General features: G+C 40.6%; 1 protein-coding gene across 8 annotated transcripts in view; it reads right to left on the bottom strand.

Moving 5' to 3' along the window:
* The window catches only part of HIVEP2 (HIVEP zinc finger 2), a 136,832-nt gene that overhangs the window by 63,532 nt on the left and 59,626 nt on the right, over positions 1-13,674 (bottom strand). For 4 of the 8 annotated variants that reach the window (XM_054630738.2, XM_054630745.2, XM_077175453.1 and 1 more), the window contains 2 exons: positions 12,055-12,116; positions 10,890-10,951 (listed from right to left, as the gene is read on the bottom strand). The exons of 2 other annotated variants lie outside the window; for them this stretch is intronic. The gene's annotated coding sequence lies outside the window, so the exon portion shown is untranslated. The remainder of the gene's footprint in view (positions 1-10,889; positions 10,952-12,054; positions 12,117-13,674) is intronic. 2 more of the 8 variants (XM_054630739.2, XM_077175455.1) reach the window with 1 other exon arrangement.

Below are 13,674 nucleotides of genomic sequence, written 5' to 3'. Positions count from 1 at the left end.
GAGCCATGTGAAAAGTTGTTTTCCAGGTGTGCTATATGGTATGACCGACTGGTCACAATCATTTAAGTGATTTAAGATTTTAAGACTGTTGTCTGTGATTTTCATAAGTGATTTTAACAGAAAGCAGAAATTAGGACCAGCAAAGGATCTGGCAGCATACTCATACACGGTTTTCAGCCTGTTAAAAGGGCTTACCTGCTTACCTGCCTTTGGTTTCATGATGTCTACAGCTGCAGCCATTGGCCACCCAGTATAATCTAATTTTTTTCTAAAACATACAAAACTCCTATTTCTGGAAGGTTGGACTTACTCCAGGCTACTATGGTTTCCATAGACAGGAAGCTTGAAGGTCTGGGATTAAAACAGCAGGAGGTTGAAAAGAAAATTGAGGACCTGGAAATAACAACTGATAGTCCTGACGCAATCATCACTGAGAACACTGCAGCTCTGAAAAATGTAATCAACAGCCTGGAGAATAATCTCAGATAAAAGTCTAGGTTTTGGAGGCCAGTGGAAAGCTCCTGCAAGGACAGTTACAAGGCAGGTTCTGGTATACTTTTCCATAAGGGTTTCAAGACTTTTTCCTCAGCGTCATGTAGGAAAACATGATACAAAAGCTCATAGCTATCCAAGCTATCCCGGCACGTCTCATTTGAAGGAAAATGTTGTTGGCTAAGAACTATGACAGCACGTCTTGCTCTAGCTATGGAAGCTGAAGGTCCTTCTGTCCCTACTTGTTCCATGCTGGCTGAAGGCTCACATTTCTACCTCATTCACTGTGAGCCCTCACTGACCTTCAACCAAAGGCAACCCAGATGGCTTTGCCTGGAGTAAGAAGCAGAGCACTTCCACAGCTCTTCTGAGAAGTAATCTCCAGCCTGTAAGCAATGATGACCCATGGGCAGAGGGTCATCTTTAACCTGTGCAGTCCTTTGCAATTCCTGTCCACTGTCTGAGATCTGAAGCATAGATGAAAAGTTATGGAAAAGGCAAGATTGAAAGTTTAACTTGCTGCATCACTAAAGTAATAGCTGAAGAAATAAGCTTACCAGACACGCTACTGACCTTAGAGCCCCAAATAAAAATTATCTATGATGTGGTACTTGACAGAAGACTCATTTCTTCAGGGCAGACACACAGGTTTTAGCCTGAATTTTCAAAGCTCATAAATGTTGTTGTAGACAAAGTACCCCTCTTGAATATCATTTTGTGATAGTCAAGACAAGAAAGAATAAAATGCGACTCCAAATAGTGTACTAAACTCATCCCTCTCTAAATTGCCTATTTTCACTATGCCCAGAAAACTCATTAAAAAGCAATATATTTTAAGAAAAAAATTACTTTCGTCTGGAACACAAATGATAATGCAGGTGAGCAGAGCCTCCACTAAATTTGATGCCTATGTTCCCAAAGCTAGGTGCCAGCTCAACCATAACACTAAATGGCAGAAAGAGACTGGCTGACTTAAAGAGACTGGCAGGGATTAGGTAAACCTGGTTTCTGAGGATGTTTCATATTAACATATGGTATCTTCAAGGCCTGGTTGCCCCATGAAACAGAGAAATGGAAAAACAGGTCTTCAGGCTACCTTTGCTTTCTCTGCTGCATCCAGCTGAGCTTTGGGGCAGCTGCAAGCAAAGACTAAGAAGTATAAGGTGGCAATTTCACCAAGACTCATACCCTTAAACCCTCAAGGTTTGATTTTATGTAAGGGCTCCAGCTCAAAAATTAGTAAAACCAGAAAAATGGTGAGAGGCCACTCTGACTGTAGAAGCTCCAACCAAGGAAAAACTGCCCCAGGAAAGGAGACAAGAAAAATACACGGGACTCAAAAAATGCTTTTGGATAACAGAATCAACACATAAGGCCCAAAAAATTGTTTCTACCAGGAAAATATAATGCCACTACTAAGAAACATAAGAAATCAAGCTGAAGGCTTCTCACAAAGAATAAAAGACACAACAAACCATAGTGATCACTCAGAAATTCAGATACAATGAATGGTTAAGAGAAATGATAAGGTAGGGAAAAAAAGGACAAAACAGATCCCTACTGAATTTTACATCTCCAAAGAGTTATTCAAATTCCTAGTCAAGCATTTCTAAAAATTAATATCATCATTTTTGATTCAGGCAGTTATAACAGATATATTAAAATTTAGTCAATTATGTCTCAAACCATTATTTCACTGTTCTAGAACATTTGTGACCACCATAAACTCCTTACACTACTTACTGCTTCTTCATAGAAGAGCAAGCACTCAAAGAAAAGAAGCTATTTTTTTCTGTCAGGACTACTTCATGGGAGACAAGCAGAATAACGAGATCCCAGGAAGAGGCTCCAGGCAGAGCCTGATGAACCTTGCATGACCTTAGGACACTGCTCACCACTTCTCTAAGGATTGCTTACTAATACACCAATCCTACAGCAGTTTCAAATGTGATTAAAAGAGGATAAGCAAATGGAGTCAGAATTAACTTTGCTAGGGCTACTTCATTTCTTTCATTCTGACAAGTCAAAGAAATTCTTAACTTGAACAGCAGATGTAGGTTTTGGCACTTATGTTCCAATGCTTTTCATACCATTTCATAACAGCTAGTCCTGGCAATGAGCAATGAAGTCCTCAGTGGGTTTGCAGATCATCACAGCAACATGATTGGAAAACTTGATCCAAATATCGTAAAAGTCAGTGGAACCTGGATTGAGACCAAAGAGAAATGCTCTTCCGTGCCAGGTGTGATTAACTATACATCATGTTGCTCCTGTGGATGAAAGTCAATCTTTACCCATGCACCAATTTTAATTAACAGCAGAACCTGCTTTTGAACAATGAAATGTCATGAAAGAAAACATAACCTGGCATAGAGGAACTGTGTCTTCAATTAAAAATTCCACTGACTACAGTCACTGCTGGGTAAGACTATCACACCATTACTTAAGGGTGTGCACATACATAAGAACACACACAGCTTACTAATCTGTAAGTCCTCTAAACCCTTCCCTGGAAACTTGCACCACGACAGACATTTGTAGCAGGACAGATGTAGCTCATGTGGTCATGGGGACACAAATTGCATCTCACCTCCCATGTGAGATTATTCTCTAAAATGCTAGACATTTCCTATCTTTAAAATATGGAAAAATTCCTGTGAAAAAAAAAGTGTAATTCTGAGGAAAAACCCGAATGTTTTAAGCATAGCCTAAATATTTATAAGATTTTATTTTTAATACCAATTTCCAGAGATTATCCACAACACAAACACACTGTATTATGTATTGTAATACATAATTTATGTAATAATTATTTGGCATTTTACATCTGCAATAAATGCAAAGTAATATTGGTCATATTTTTATCTTACATGCAGAGGGCTTTTTTGCCAATAGGGCTGTAATAATTCACATACCAACCGGAAGAACAAGTCGGTCTTACAAGAGTTGAATCAGAAGAGAACAAAAATCACAGAAACATTTACGATGGAAGCCACCTCTAAAGCCACCTAGGGTCATCCTAGGCCACCTAAAATAGTCACTAACCTAGTCTAGCTGTGACTGACCCCACACCCTCCCGTGGCAGTTTGCTCCACTGACCCAAATGTTGTATAGTAGTAACCCCTTTCCAGTATTGAACAGTCTAGAGCAAAGTACTCCATGCTGTAGTTTAACCACATGCTGTAGTTTAACCACAGTATTTCACCCCAATTTCTCTTCAGCAACATATGAAAAGATCTTGCCTTTTCATTCCAGCCCTTGCAGATACATATGTGCACCCAAAGCTCTCACTTAGGCTCTCTCCAGGCCCAATGTACCTAGATTTGTTCTCTCAAACACACTTTCAGCTTGACTTTAGGTTTTCCATCTTCCTGAAGAGTCCTGTGAACTCAAGTTGCCCTTTGGCTCTTTGATTTTGTGGACTGAAGAGGATTTTAAATATTTGCACCAAGTCTAGCTAGGAATTTAATTTATGAGGCTTGAAGTTAAAAATACATCATTGCACAACTCCCTGCTTTCTAGTGGCATTTGTTCTTTCAAATTTAATATTGTTGTCCCAAGAGATACCTCAAGAAAATCCCACATACAAGATCAATACTCATATTAATTAAATAGCTGGAATTTAATACTGCTCTTCTTCAGCATGTGCCCTGTAATTCCAGAGAACTTCCACCCAAACACCAACCAACAGTGTTACCTCCCTCTATAAACTTATGTCACCCCTATTAGGGATTGCTCAGAATGAAGCCACATCAGCTCCAAGACTACCTGAAAATTTGCACAGAACATCTGGAGGCTATTGAGGCCATACTAAATTCCAGTAGCAGGAACTTAAAAGCTACTTCTGCTATTCCTGGTCTGCAATCATGGCCCATATACTTTGATTTTTAAGTAACACCCCTCACCTCTTACATGTGACACACCTGTGCTCCCAACACAGTGGAGGTCCAGGAGCACAGGAGAAGCTGGTGACCTCCTCGTGCTTCCAGAGAGTCTTCAGCTGAGCTGCCTGGAGTCACACACTGTGTGTGCAAGGCACGTGCCACCAAACATCCACCTGTCCCACCTCTGCCAGTGCCCAACACAGATCCCTCTGAGTGATGTCTGAGCATCCCATAAAGACAGACTGGGGTGGTCAAGCTCTCCATCTGTGACAGAACACCTGTGCTGCTTTTGATACCTGAGAAAATGCAATTTCCACAACTGTGGATTTAAAAATCAGCATTCGTTTTGCATATCATTGTATAATATATCTGGGACTTTAAATCAATTATCTGCCTGTAGCATAAAACAAGTCCATTTTCCCAATGAAAATACATGCCTAAAGTGCTGAAGACACATGAAGAGGGGGCTTATTTTCCTCTCTTTAGACAAAAAAATTGGCAGAGAGCATCTGAACGACTCTGCTCCACTATTACTTCAAAGGGCTGCAATAAAGACTCATCCAACTTGTTTTCAGAATCAACACGTGGAAGGTTTGGGTTTCCTAGTTTTTCACTGTTTCAACAAAGAGAGGACACCAGTGGTGGGACTGCCTTTGCCTAGTGCCAGCATGAGAAGCTGAAAACAGATTACAATATCATGGCATGAGCAATTTCTATATTAAAGAGAGAGCTGTAAACTGATACAAACAGACAAGCATTACGTTTTCCAACATGCAACTCAAAAGACAGGCTTATTGACCATAAAATGAATTATATAACCCAACTTGTATTATGTCATCTGAGACCTTGGTTAGGCCACTAACTTTGATATATATATATGTGATATATATCATATATATATAATTATTTCCCCCAGAAAACTGTCAAGTTACTTTCCTTATATAACACTGCTGCAGTGCTAACCTGAAGCATAATGACTGTGCTCATTATAGGGTTATTATGAGTTCTGAGATGAAGAGCTGTCAATAATTTAATTTTCTCCATATAAGGTAAAACACTGCCTGTTGAAAAGGGAATCCCAATTATATCTGTTTTAAACATTAATTCCAGTAATAAACAGGTTAAGAGCAGTAACCACAGGTCCCCCTCTAGCAAGACATGCAAGCCTGTAACTCAGGGGGTGTGTGGGACAAGGAAAAGGGATGCTGCAACCTCAGCTGCTGGACCTGGCCTTAGTGTGCAATCCTCTTCATCCTTGTACTGAAGAAGATAGTACACAATCCTGCAGTGCTTATGGCCAAACAGACTCAATGGTTTTTTGTATAAAACATATAATACCTATACAAAGTAATCTTCTGATAATTCAGTCTGGCCCTTTTTTGGTCATTTTTGCTGTCAATTCAGTTCAGCCTATTAAAGACTGTGAAAAGAAATGGTCTTCAGTGGGGATTTATATTCCAATCACATAATCTCAGTTTCTTTCAGAAAAAGAGCTATTGACCTGGTTCTTCAGTTTTCAGGTAAGTGAGGTCCATCTTTCAGATGCTGCCCTTATGTTGTGATTAGGTTTGGCCAATGACTTCCTATTTAATATACTGCAAGATAAACTGATACTGTGCACTCAGGTTCCAAATGTGTTAAATCAATTTGATAATGACAGACCAAGTAAGTAAGTCTCTACCTGTCCATTTATACAGTAGTGGGTGTTTTGGTCATCTTTTCTTTTAAAGACCTGTAATTTAAAGGTCTTTTAAAGGCCCCATCTCTAATGAACCACCTTTTGTTGCTACAAGTTCTTGCAGTAAAAAAGCATAGGTGTTCCTTTCCAAGGATTCCATTGTATCCCTCACTATCAATATCCAATTGAGTTGCAAAGCATACTCTGGATTCTGTCAAACCCCTTGCTGGGGCTTGCCCTGGTTTGTTACTGATGTTTGCCTGCACTGGTATTCCCAAGAACCAGCTGGGCTGCGTTCAGTGCAGGCCAATGGATCAGCAGGAGACCATGGACTGCTGCAGTGCTTGCAGCAGCTGCCTCTGCCTGCTCAGTCTCTTTCTCCCCTAAGGCCTGCAGTCTGCTTCAGTGCAGCCAGGGCTCAGGGCTGATGGATTAGACCCCCCTGCTATCTAAAAGAGAGGTTTCAATGACCGATGTTCAGGTGTAAAGGTCACTGAGGATGAAATTAAAATCTTGGGAACAACATGGAATGCAGGCAAGTTTATTTCAGTGTACATGTGTTACCAGAGTTTTAAATTTTTTAACGAACTAGCAAAAGAGAAGAAATCCTGACTTTAGGGCATCTGTTTCATCTAGTTCATCTGCCTGCTCCAGGCAGTTCACCTAATGCAGCAAAGTACAAACCAGCCATAGTGAGACAGCCCTGTTTCACAAGCTCACTAAAATGCAGTTCCATTTCTAGGGCTCAGCCCACAGTTTGCCACCTTACAGAGCCTGCTCCTGACCCCAGCCCTGCAGGGTGAGCCGGCATTCCATCCCCTCCACTGTCAGACAAGTGACACAGATTTGCAGCTGGAGGTGAGAGAACAGCTGCAAAGAAAGTGCAAACCTTGTCACGTCCACACTGTCCCTACATATCCCTGCCCTCTGGCACTCACAGCCTGCCTGCCCTTTTGGGCTCAGCCCCTACTTCCAGTGGCCCCCAAGCCACTGGGACCAGCACAGGCTCCACTCCCTGCCTGAGATGCTGAGAAGCGACGACCAAGAGTCTGCTCCTGCACAATCCACCCCAAACCATAATTCTAAATGTATCTCCAATTCTACTCATGTATTTATAGGCCCTTGCATGGGGACAAATTATGCTTTCAAAAATATTACAGGAAAATGCTGCAAGTGGTTGTCATAAAAAACCCCCATCATAATTTCATTAAAAATTAACAAAAAGAAAGCATTAGTGTTGTCCTGCCAACTGGGGGTTGGGGGGGTATCTCACATTATTAAATTGAGAAGGCCAGCAATGGAAAGCCTTTTTAGATTGGTGTTTCCATTCCTTCCTCTTTTGCTTGGTTCAAAAGTCCTGCATAATTAATACTGTAGTACTTAATAAATGCTTATGAACCTACTACCTCTCTGCTTTTTCCATTTAATTAGGTGATTGACTTCAGGCATACTATAAATTATAATGACAATTTAATTACTTTTTTAATGTGCACACTTAAAAGATTTATAAACAGAAATAGGGTAATACAGTGCACTCAAAATTAGAAATACCATGAACTGGAGAACAGCACAAAGTAATGACATCTAAAGTATCTCCTCAGTGGCTGAGCAGCTGCAGTGACTGGGAGGTAGGGTATTTAAAGTGTCTGGTACAAGCACAGAAAACTGTATATTTCTGTCCAAATGCCCACATACACAGCTTTTAACTTTTCCTTCCAGCATTTGCACATCCCACTTGACTTCATGGCAGAAACATAAAGGAGTTCCAAGGACAAGTCAGGCTGTGTACTGCAGTGTCTCTTAGGTCAAGCATTCACAAGAAGTGGAAGACCCTTTCTCTTCTTTTAAACAAATCATAAAACTTCTGCATCACTTCATCATAATACAGTCATTGTTAAAATTTGCAGGGGGCCAAGATCTCTTACAATATTCCAGCTGATGCAGGCAAACTGCCAAAGAGCATGGATTCCATCATCTCATGAACAGACCCTTCCTAGTCAGGAGGCAGAAATGTCTGAGAATATTTCCCACCACATCTTACAACTATCCAAGTTAACTCTTCTGATATTGTTGTTATGCCATCTAGGACTCATTCTCCTGTCACTTACAGGAATTAAAAGCTAAGAGGATTGCATATATAACAAATCAAGTAAGAATCAGATCCTTCAAACTAGTGCTCAAAAAAAAATTGCTAAACTAAAAATTATCTTTTTAAATTTAAATAGTTTAAGATAATAAAAGATCAGTTAACCTACTTAGTTAATCTACCTAAATGTCCAGACATTGCCAAGCCCTGGTTGGTCATTACAAAGAAAGCTATATTTTTTACAAGTTACCTATCACCAACAGAGAGAGATGATAGCATTTGTTTTAAATCACACAGTATGCTACAGTGGTGAAAATTTCTCATGTAAAAAAGTCATTAAAATTTGGTCTAGAGGAGATGCTTTCCCATCTGGGAGCTGAATCTGGTTTGGTGTGACTATTCCTGTCTGTTAATTTAGCAGTACAAAGTATAACTCTACATTCTTAGCATACTTACTGGGAATGCTGGCATCTCTGTAACCAGAAATGCTTACAGAGAGGAAAAAAAAAAAAGACTGGGCAATTCACAGTGTGCTAGAAAAATTATGGGCAATTCCACATTTTAAGCATCATCTATCAACAGTGCTGAATAGTCAAAAGGGGAATAAATTTGAATGCATTGCCAAGGCAAATGCTGTGATAATTGTATCTGCTTCTCCTTTTCAGAAAAAAAATCCCAGACACTCATCTCATTTGCGCCCAGTAGAAGCTGAGTGGAAAGCATATCAATCCCACAGCTTCATCGTGGCTGCCTGTCCACCTTGGCCAGCACAGAGCAGGACCAGAAAAGGTACAGGTAAAAGAAAAAACACCAGGAGGCTGAGCAGCGTGGTGAATCACAGGGAGCCGCTTTGTCTGCAGCTTCCGCTCTCTGAGGAACTGTGCAGGGCTGAAACAATGGCTCTCCTATGGAGCTGCATCTCATCTACCTCATCTGCAGCCAGTGATGAATGATGGGTCAAGAGGGCAGCAGACTTTGGGTGCACAACCCTGAAACACTTTATCAAAGATGGCAAAAGGCCATGTGCTTCAATAACACAGCAAATACTTCCTTTTGCTGTATAGCAGACAAATTCCTTCCTCTCTGCTGGCTCAATCTGAAGCTTTTTGGTTCACAGCTCAGAGTGTGTGCAAGTTTTACATTCACAAAACATACACGTAAAAAAGCTTCAGTTTTATTCCTGAGACCATTCAACTGTAAACATTCTCACAGAAATGGAAAGTCAGTCCTATCTGTGCTGAAATCCTATGCTTTCAAAAATACGTAATTCTAGGGATTGTGCAGCTTATAGACAATAAAAGAAGGCACGTTTTACTTATTTTTAAAAGAGAAACTGAACAGTAAGAATCGAAAAAATTTTAAAACTGTAACCCGTCCAAACTTTTCATACTGGGGTTTCCTGAAAGAAAAACATACTGATTTGATAGAAATGAAAAGTTCAATAAAATATAAAAATTTTGTCCCTGGTTTAAATGAAGATAAATGAAAGTAATAGGCCTTGTGATATAACAAGATACTTCAATACTAAAGTTTGACAGTATTTTGCTAGTCGATGAGTTGGAATACCTTCATGACATAAAAAATAGGCAAAATAAAACTGAAGCAACATTTTGAATATTCTGAAGTAAGATGTCTTACTGCTTAGGAGTTGTCAAGGTTTTGTCCCAGTTAGAGGAGAGGTGAAGTATTTCAGAACCTTCTGCCATCTAAATTTTCTTTCAACCACTTTTGTCTTCTGTTCCTCCTTAGCCATTTCTTTGTATTTTTATTCCTCTAGATATCTTTAAAATTTCATCTAACTGCTCTGAATTTGACAACAAAACTCAATGTTCCAACAGGACAGAAAGCTGTGGGCTCATGTTTGGTTTCTAAAGGAAGTGGCAGAAAGCAATCTTGGAAAAAACTCCAAATCAGCTGTGATCATTTCAGCTCCCTTACGAAAAACATCAGCAACAGAAGAAGCCCACTTGGGTTCCTGCCCACCCAGCACCAGAAGCTGAGGTAACTTTGGGATCATTGTTTAATGGCAACAACACTTAGTCCTGGATCATAACTTTCCCATTTTGGAGGCTTTGAGGAGTTGTTTGACACCAAAACACCGATGTGAGCAGTGCCACGTGGGCAGTGAGGCAGTGAGCTGTGCCATCCCACCACCCATCCTGCAGTGGCACAGGAATCCTGAGCCTTTCACCTCCAGACGCATTAGGGCAGAAGAAATGGGTACTTTCCCTCCCAAAGATCTTACATCATTTTACAGTACTGCAATGGATTTGCATAATTTCAATCAAACAATGTGTTAAAAATCTTACCAAAGGTTTTGAATTTAAACACTTCAGAACTGAACAAAGTAAATGGTGCTTATGGTCAGAAAATGGAAGGTCTTGGAGTGGAGGTATTTCAACTTCCCTGTAGCCCTGATGAACCAATTACAAGCAGGCCTGACATCTCTACTTCAGTCAAGTGAAAATTTCAGTATTAAAAAATGAATTATTTTAATTGATAGCCATACTGAAAAGTTTCTAAAACAATAATACCTTTTACACAACCACTGCTGCCCAAAAAGCAAATCAGCACAGAAGTAACTCACCCTCTAAGTATTTTCATTCCTTTTTCAGAGTGTGAAACTAAGATTGGCACCAAACTGCATCACCTTTTTAATGCATTTTCCATCCAAACTGAGAGGCACTTGAGGAACCACAGTGATGTCCCAGAGAAAACACATTCAATATAGCTTTTCTGCTACACCCACCTTCAGTTCATGGCCCAGCACTCTGCTCCCATTTAGTCATCCAGGTGAGGAGAAGCTGACAGCTGGGGGAGGGAAGAGATTGGGAGCCATATGGAGCTACAGTCAATTTTTGGTATGTATTTGTGAATAGATACAAAAGACATAAATTCTGGCATGCATAAATTCATATTTTATCAATACATATTTTGGTACTTATTGTCAAAGCAATTTATTCCAAAATCAGTTTTTAAAAATGTACAGCAGTTTAAAGAAAATTCCAATCCTGACTTATTTCTTGCCACAAATCCAGGATCCCAATGGCATGAAGCAGGAGGCAGAATCCCACTCAACAGGGTTTACCTCATGATGCCAAAAGGGAAAGTGGTGCAAATAACCAAGAACCCAAGAGAGAGATTCTCCATGTCCCTGCTCCTTGGGAATGGGGATGCTCGAGCAGGGGTGGGCAATCAGCTTTGGCACAAGGAAGCATTGAGGGTCCACATCTGAGCTGCTCACACAGAGGGCAAGGAGAGCTGATGGTTTTGCATGCAGCATCTTGTAATAACAAAGGTTATCAAAATTACAAGATTCACTAGATTGGGTGCCTGTAATTGCTTGCTGCACCTACAAATGTTTAGTTTCACTTCTCAGACTTATTCAAATAATCCAGCCCCCATGGGCCTGCAAACCTGAGCTGCAAGTCTGAATACGGAAGGGGATTTATTAAAAGACTGCTGGTTCATCTGACCATGACAGAATGCTAAAAAATGAAAAAGTAATGAAACACACAGAACATTTCTGAGCCCCTGATTATGTTTGGCTTGGATCCAGTGGACACGTTTGATATCCACTGGCTCCCCTATTACAGACTGTTATCTCCCCAAACTTTGATCTAAGGCCACTGCAAGAGCAGAGGAGAGAAAGTATCTGTGAGAGTCACTTATTCCATTAGTCAGAAATCAAAAATCAAAAGAGCCACTTGAAACACTAACAGAATGCAAAAATTCATCACTTCCTTCAGAGAAGGGCAAAAGACCTTATTTGTAATTGTTGATTGGAACATGTGCCGTGGCAGAAAATTTCTGGACTCTATTACCAGCTCTTAAATAGTTCTGTGGCTGGACTCCAGCAAATGTTTTGAATTTTTTATGCATTTTCAAAATCGTAATAAAAAACACATACCCACCTCACAGAATAGAGGCTTCATCAATGTTCCTAACTCACTCTCAGCTTCTTAAGTAGACAGTCCTGCAAAAGTGCAGAGCACCATTATTTAGATTTGATTTGTTGTTGTTTTTTTTTAAATAACCCTGTCTATTACTTTGTTGGGTTTTTAATAAGTATTTTTCAGGTAGGAACAATTTTGTATGCAAAATCAGCATCTCTGCCTGGAGACTAGCCTCAGGCCTCTGCCTCATGCATATGTGTACATCATATTCCTACATCTTCCACAAAACAGAAAGTGAGTCTGTGAACAGGTCAGTAGGATAAGCCAAGCAATGTACATCTAAATCTGAATGCAGAACAAACAAAAAAAGGGGGTGTTTTCAAGAACAAAACTCTTTCCTAAGAACTTCATTTCTTCATGGTCACACAGTCTGGGTGCAATGTGTAAAAAATGGCTTTCTGAGGCACTGTGGTGTCTTCTGAATCACTGCCATTACCCGAGAAAACCCCAGGAAGTGGTTTGGATGAGAAGCTGGACCCAGCTTGCGTAGGTATCAGCTGATGTCAGAATACACACAGCACAAAGCCCTAACAATGTGGACATTGTGAAACTGGGAATAACCTTCTCTTATCTCCTGCAGTTGGGGAAATCATTTCTAACCCAGTGACTACAGAGCTTAGCAATAAGTCAAACAGTTAATTATTCACTATGCTTCCTAATTAATCTTCATTTCAGGCCAAATCTTTGTATGCCCATAAAAACACGAAGATCTCCAGTGAGGGAAACAACAGCATGAGCTTTTGGACCTCCTTCTGCAAAGCAATTCGTTTTTCCATAAACAGTTACTATTAAGCAAGGACAAAGCAACAAACCAGACAGCCATCTGTGTAAACCAATTTAAAAGGATGGTGACCTCATAACATTTTTCAAACTAACGCTCTCCATTTAACTTCTGCCACCCCGTCCTGCCCCAGCAGATGCTGGGTTCGAGCAGGTCCTCGGGTGAGCACGGTGCTCTCGCTTCAGGGAAAGCTGGTGCTTTAAAGCCACAGTGATTTCAAACCCGTGAAAAGAGCATGTCAATGAAAATACCTCGGCATATATGGAAGCAGGGTAACCTTAGTGGCTGCCCACGCTCCCAGAGGGTGTTGCCACAAAGGTCTGTGCTATGTTTGCCAGCTGAGCTTCCTAGAGGTATGAGGTCAAGCGAGCACAAAGGTTCAGGCCACCGATGGTAACACAATCCCTGCTGAACTGTGTTCTTTCTTACGACCCAGAGAGAAGCCAGAACAAGCACAGATGGCAACCACATTAGAAAAGAAGGCAAACTTGATAGCCTTAGATCCACACTTATGAATCCAGATACAGCACGGCTATGCTGTGTGTGCCCAGGATGGCCACAACACCCCTGGCTCATTCTGCCTATTTAGACTTGAATCCAATGAAGCTTCAGGCAAAATATGCAAAATAAAATCCCAAGTAGAACACCTACAAAGAAGTGCAAGTAATAAACACCCAAGGACATGTCTTGCACAAGGTCACTTGCAGAACTGTCCTTTATTCCATTTACTAAAGTCAGTTACAGCCACACAAGAGCTGAGAGCAGAGTGCATCAGATGATGGTGACATCAGACCATT

The sequence above is a fragment of the Agelaius phoeniceus genome, chromosome 3 (genome assembly GCF_051311805.1).
Source record: "Agelaius phoeniceus isolate bAgePho1 chromosome 3, bAgePho1.hap1, whole genome shotgun sequence".
In the NCBI taxonomy this organism is placed as follows: domain Eukaryota; kingdom Metazoa; phylum Chordata; class Aves; order Passeriformes; family Icteridae; genus Agelaius; species Agelaius phoeniceus.
Note: the sequence above shows the minus strand (reverse complement) of the source record. Positions and strands in the feature narration are given on the sequence as shown.